This window comes from Acartia tonsa, chromosome 1, assembly GCF_053477335.1.
Source record: "Acartia tonsa isolate MP-2025a chromosome 1, ASM5347733v1, whole genome shotgun sequence".
In the NCBI taxonomy this organism is placed as follows: Eukaryota; Metazoa; Arthropoda; class Copepoda; order Calanoida; family Acartiidae; genus Acartia; species Acartia tonsa.
The window spans coordinates 25,217,994-25,225,166 of NC_137260.1; positions in this window are offsets into that span (position 1 = coordinate 25,217,994).

Consider the following 7,173-nt stretch of genomic DNA (forward strand, 5'->3'; position numbering starts at 1 on the left):
CTCTAACCAAGTTATAAAAAAGAATCATTTTAAATAAGTTAAATAGTTTAAGTACAAAATTATCAAAATAGTTACTATACAAGTATTCTTGCAATAATGTACAGAAATTAGAGAATATGCAAGAAGGGAGGGAGGGGACATTGGGCTGTGAATTACACTGGTACCCAGTTTTTTTTAAACACGTTATTTTAAGGAAATAGTAGTTAAAAGTGAAAAAAAAACTTGATGCTTATATATGTATTTTAATTACTTATCTGATTTCAACTTTCCACCCTGTTAAAAGCATTTGTTTTCTGACGATAGGCAATTACAATAGTTTGTGACTTGACTTGAATGGTCATGGCTGACATAACATTGACAAATAGATGGAGTCATGACATTGTGAATCACACCCATGTTTACATAACATTGACAAATAGATGGAGCCATGACATTGTGAATCACACCCATGTTCACATAACATTGACAAATAGATGGAGTCATGACATTGTGAATCACACCCATGTTCACATAACATTGACAAATAGATGGAGTCATGACATTGTGAATCACACCCATGTTCACATAACATTGACAAATAGATGGAGTCATGACATTGTGAATCACACCCATGTTCACATAACATTGACAAATAGATGGAGTCATGACATTGTGAATCACACCCATGTTCAAATAACATTGACAAATAGATGGAGTCATGACATTGTGAATCACACCCATGATCACATAATAGATATTTTTTGACAAAATGGATATATTTTTTTTAGGATCTTGCACTAGATTTTTATTTTCTCTAATAAAGTGAAGCACAGGGCGGACCAAAATAACGATTCCCCACTTTTCCCCATCCCCTCCTACTGGAAGAAGGAACTGACCAAAAACTCTTTCCATGTTAGCAACCTAATTTGACAACTATTTTTTATAATATCCACGTACATTCTACATCCATTTTTAGTAGCGAAGCTACTCTATAATTCGAAATGTCCGCTTTTCCGTCCGTCTGAGACAGAATAGGGGAAACGTCATTTTCTCGGCTTCTATTAAAGATAGACAGCTGAATTTTTTTGACAACATTCCCATTATTAAGGAGCACAATTAACTTTTTAGCAGGTTTTAGGGGGTACATGGCAGATTTACCACTAGCAAAAATACAGTGATATGACTGTCATAAACACAGTGATTTGCTGTCATAAACACAGTTTTACTGTCAAATTCACACCTGCGTTTTTAGGGGGTATGACAAAAATACAGTTATTGCACTGGCATATTCACAGTTTTGCTGTCAATTATACACCTACATATTGACAAAAATACATCTATTAAATTTATAATTTGTCAATTACACACCTACATATTGACAAATATATATCTATTAAATTTATACCTACTTATTTATCCATAATGTTAAACATCTATTACATATAGATACATTATTATCCTAAAAGTGAAAATTCGTTTACTTACACCATAAGTGATATCGACAGCTAACTGCCTAAACATGTTGGTGTTAAATCTGATACAAAGCCAAAATATGTAAAAAAAGAATTAAATAGAATCTAAATTTAAAGATTAAAACAAGTTTACTATTTTGGGGTTAAGTAGTATAACTTATAAAATTAATTTAAACTTATCTGTTATTATAGGGCTTTGATGATGATATAGAATTAATTTCAAGAAATCCAGAGAGTGCGTTTGAAAACTTTTCTAATGTTATCAATGAAAACTTTGAAAAATTTTCCGTTTTAAAACTTTAAAACCCAACAAAAGAGTTATCCCCCAAAATCCCTGGATGTCACCAGCTTTACTAAACCTAAGAAAGAAAAAAGAAATGTTATTAAGACTAAAATTTAAAGATAAAACCGTTGATAGCAATAGAAAATTTGTCATTGCAAATAATATTTATAAATCTGCAGTTAGGAAAGCCAAAAAAGAGTACTATTTTTCTAAATTCAATGAATTTTCGTCTAACATGAAAAAAACTTGGTCTACAATTCCAAATCCCAAATCTTTTTACTTATGATAACAGATCTTTTGAAAACTTTCAAGATATTTGTGAAGGTTTTAACAATTTTTTTATTAATGTTGGTCCCAGTCTAGCAGATGAAATTCCATTTTGCAAAAATGATTTTAATGACTATCTTGGGGTTCCAGTCAATGAAAATTTTGTCTTTCAAAAAATCACCCCCCAAATAACTTTTTCTACTCTCAATAAACTAAAACCTGAACTAAGTTGTGGACCTGACAATATTTTTAATAAACTTTTAAAAGAAATTATGCCAAGTATTATAGATTCTGTTGTTCACCTATTTAATCTTTCATTTAAACATGGCTTTGTTCTAAACAATTAGTAGATTGATTTAATTATTATTGATAGTTATAAGTTTTAACAACTTGGTCAAAATATTTATAATTAATATTAATTTAAAAGTAGGTGTATTTTTGTCATCAAAACTGTGAATTTGACAGCATACTTGAATTTCATGGGTGTGAACTTGACAGTAAAACTGTGTTTATGACAGCGGAAAGGTGTAATTTTGACAGTGGATAAAAAAATATTGCCAAAAATACAGCTAAAAACGAAATTGACAAAAACACACCCAATATTTGTCAAAAACACAGTGGCTGTACTTTTGCTAGTGGTAAAAGTGGCAGCACCCCGGTTTTAGGCTATTTTTGAATTTTTCACATTTTTCTCCATATCTTCAGTGTTTATGGTCCGATTTTCAAAATTTTTTCAGTTATTGATATCAAAATTAAATTTCCTGTCATTTACAGAAAACAACCATGACGGCACGCCTGCCATTTTGCAGTTTTTAGGCTGTTTTTGTATTTTCCACATTTTCACCATATCTTCAGTGCATGTTTATGGTCCAATTTTCAAATTTTTTCAGTTATACAGTGTGTTTTTTTTATGAGCACTTTTTTGAAAGCAATTTTACCCCACTTATAGTTATCAGAATTTAATGATTAATGGCTTATTTTCTTCGTTTTTTAAGGGAAATTATGAACAACCAAAAAAAATTACAGTTTTTGTTGAAAAAGTACAGTAAAGTTGAAAATTAAAAACTTAGGTGTCAACATCTAAAAATGGTTTTAGAAGAATGGCTGCAAAACGCTTCAAAGTTGAGATATAGAGCTATAAATTTATACAGATACTATTGGGGACATGTACTAGAATAGGTCAAAGTTTGAAGGCCATATCTCAATCAGGGAGAAAGAACTGTCCCCCCAAAGTCGACTACTGAAAATCCAATTTTGAGCATAAGAAAAATGCGCTAAAACCATTTTTAGATGTTGTCACCTAAGTTTTTAATTTTCAACTTTACTGTACTTTTTCAACAAAAACTGTAATTTTTTTTGGTTGTTTCATAATTTCCCTTAAAAAACGAAGAAAATAAGTCATTAATCATTAAATTCTGATAACTATAAGTGGGGTAAAATTGCTTTCAAAAAAGTGCTCATAAAAAAACACACTGTAGATATAAGAATTAAATTTCCCGTCATTTAAAGAAAACAACCATGACGGCCAGACTGCCTTTTTGCAGGTTTCAGGCTATTTTTGTATTTTTCACATTATTCTCCATATCTTCAGTGTTTATGGTCCGATTTCCAAATTTTTTTCAGTTATAGATATCAAAATTAAATTTCCCGTCGTTTAAAGAAAACAACCATGGCGGTCAGACTGCCTTTATCAGGTTTTTGGCTATTTTTATATGTTTTACATATTTCCCCATATATTTGGTGTTTTTGGTCCCATTTTCAAACTTTTTTGGGATATCAGTATCAAAATAATTTTTCCCATTGTTATGAGAATCTTTTATGTAATCTACTTTGACTGTCGTCATCATTAAAAATAAAACAAGGTTTCGTGTTTATTTATATACACTAATAAATACACTTTAAATATACTCTTACGTATTTCCATCCACGATTTTTTGTGCTTCGCTACTTATGGATGTTGTCATCCTTGTTATATTTTAAATTCATGCAAGAAAAGCTATTATAAACTAATTAGAACTATGCCTTTCAACTAATGAGATTTTTGTACTTTAAAATACTTCTAAAACATTTATAAACATATTCAAATATTCATTTTATTACTTTTGATAATTTTAACTAACTTTATTTTTATATTAAAAGCAGGTCTTAAGTTTTTTACTCTGTGTATTCACATCATAATTAGGTAAAAGCGGTTTCGCCAATAAAACTGTGTTAAAATTATGAGCTTATGATTAACTCTTTCCGCAGAGAAACCTAAAGTTTTCGCGGTTCCTTTCCGATTGATAAATCCGGTGCTGAAAACACATGTATTGTAGAGTTTATGGACCTAATAAAGAAATGAATTTATCCTTCAATTTTTCATTTTCTTATCCCCGGATTTATGTTAACACTTCTAGACAAATACAATGTCTTAAACAAAAAAAATTATGCTCTTGAAGATTCCTCTCGAATGTTGTTTTAGCTGCTCTATGTGTCATTGTGTATGGAGCAAGTAGCTTTTGAGTAGCTTTGTATAGCCATTAGGGCCAAATCAAGCTTCACGAGCAAGTACATTATGACTTACTGGTATTAATATAATACCAAGTAACATGCGTTATAATTGACGCATGTATTGTACTGCAGTTCTTTGGTTCTTTCAGTAAAACTGACTTTTCTATAAACCTAGAAATCGCCTAGAAAGTTTTAGCAAGAGTAATTAGTTTTAATAGAGAAGATTTATTTCTCAGGGAGGGACAGTACAATAGTCGTAACATTATTAAATATCGCTTTCTTCACCTTTTCTGCCCATTATTTACAAGCCACTTAAAGCAAAAGTTTAAAGGTAATAATCTGGGAATTATCGTTGAATTGAATTGTAATATATCCATTCTGATCTTCTAATATTTCACTTTTAGCAGCCAACAAAACTTTTCTTTCCTAAATGAGAAGTTTTTTGTTACAAAACATTTTGTTTAATGAGGTCCACATTGATTTATAAACAAAAAATGATCCAAGTCCCATGAAATTGACTAGGCTAGCCTAGAAGTTAGGCTTGCCTTATTCTTACATAAAATAAATGACAATTAGAGAAATTTCTAATAATTATTACTAGTGATGGCAATCCGTCAAATTTTTGGGCCGGATTCAAAAAAATGGCGGAGTCCGGATTCTTATTTTTGGCGGATTCCGGATTCTAACAGTATTTTACAAGGATTTAAAAAAAAATAAAAAATAAGTGCTACATATGTCCTAAAAATTAATGTTCTTTGTGTTCTCTATAATTTACTTTCGATGATCGAACCAGATTTTATATGTAATGATAATAACCTTTGCCTTCAAAAAGAGGCAGTTGAAAAAAAAAATCAAGGCGCTAATTTTATCCTACCAATTAAGAATCCGGAATCCGCTATTAAAAAACGGATTCCGGATTCGGATTCCAAAATTAGCCCAAAAATTGGGCGGATTCTGGATTGCCATCCCTAATCATAACGAAGATTAATATTTTGCACAATTGAATGAATTGATTTTCAAATGGGCAACAATCCAACTGCCAGTTATGCTCAATTTTTTCTTCATTTCTTTTGCTGGTCTCATTTTCACATTTTAGAGCTTCCTTACTGATGTTGACAAAAAATTCATCCCCGCCACATAATATGAATTCTTTTACAAAATTTGTTTAATAGCGAGTATGTTATCAATGTTTAAAATACTAGATAAAAAGGGTAATTTTATTTATCATCATTGGAGATGTACATCAATTTATCTACCTTTGTCTTATCCCTTTAGATCCCGGACAAGTATTAAATCATACCAAATATTAATACTACAGCAGATACTTTCCCTTTGCTTGATCTCATTATAATAATAATAAGCGAAATAATTCATTGTTAAAGATTTGATTTCTCTTAATCCCTAGGATTTTCCCAGAAGGAATAATAGAAAAAGCATCCAATATCTATAAAATAAAAGTTTGTTCCAAAGATTTTTATATAATAGTATCACAGTAACCTATTTGCCTGTAAATGTAATGTTAAAGAACTATTACATTACATCTTGAGAACTTGCATTAAAAGTTGAAGATAGAGAAAAACTATAAATTATGTTAATATTACCATTATAGGAACAGAGGATACAAATATGTTTACATTCAGAAAAAAAAGGATAGAGAAAAAGATAATAAAACAAGGATGACAACATCCATAAAAGCGAAGCACTGAAACGGTAGGACAAACGGACACTAACACTTGTATAGTGTCAGAACTGAATAATCATAATATAAATGTCGAAGCAAAATTGTAAGTAAAATTGTTGAAAAACTGCTTGATACAGAATAATGTTTATGGACCTACTTACATTTTTAGGAATTGATTATAGAGTTGCTTCGCTTATAATATTGTACTTTGTTGTCCCAGGAATCAATACACCAAAAATCAGATCTATCGGATAATTAGATCACATAAAATTTGTTGTTAAAAAAGTAAAAAAATCATGTTTAAAATGGACGTACGGACATTCTGGTAATGATTATAGAGTTGCTACGCTTTCTAAATCGTACCTAACTACTACAGGATTCACCATGCAAAGTTTGAAATCAATAGGACAATTCTAACATGCCTAAATTAGCGTAAAAAGCTATCCGTGACGGACGGACGGACCGACCATAATTAAAGAAAAGCTTCGCTTTTAAAAACTATTTAATAACGCCTAACTTGACTATAGCTTAAATTTCTTTGCCATACTCAGATCATAGTTATGTAATAAGGTAGAAACCTGACATGAGACTCATTACATTTACTTTCCTTGGGACTTAACCAGGGACAATGTACATCCGAGGGGTGGGAGGTAAAGTGGTGATTACCACCCCCCCCCCCCTCCTAATAAAAAAGCTTGGACGTCCCTGCCTCTATTATATAAAAATCCCCCCCCCCCCATCCCCAAATTTCAATTTCAAATTTTTACTTTCCCCCTCAAAATAAAAAAGCTTGGACGTCCTTGGACTTAACTTACAATCTTTAAACAAACATTAACCTTAAATTGCTCTAGGGACGCGACGTAGTAGCTTGTTATTGCACATTAACTTTTAATCTTTAAATATATTTTTAGTTTTTTTTTATTTATGTTGATTATTATTTCTTTTATCCCTAGATTTTATTCATAAACTGATGTATAATGCATAGAAACAACATTCATCTA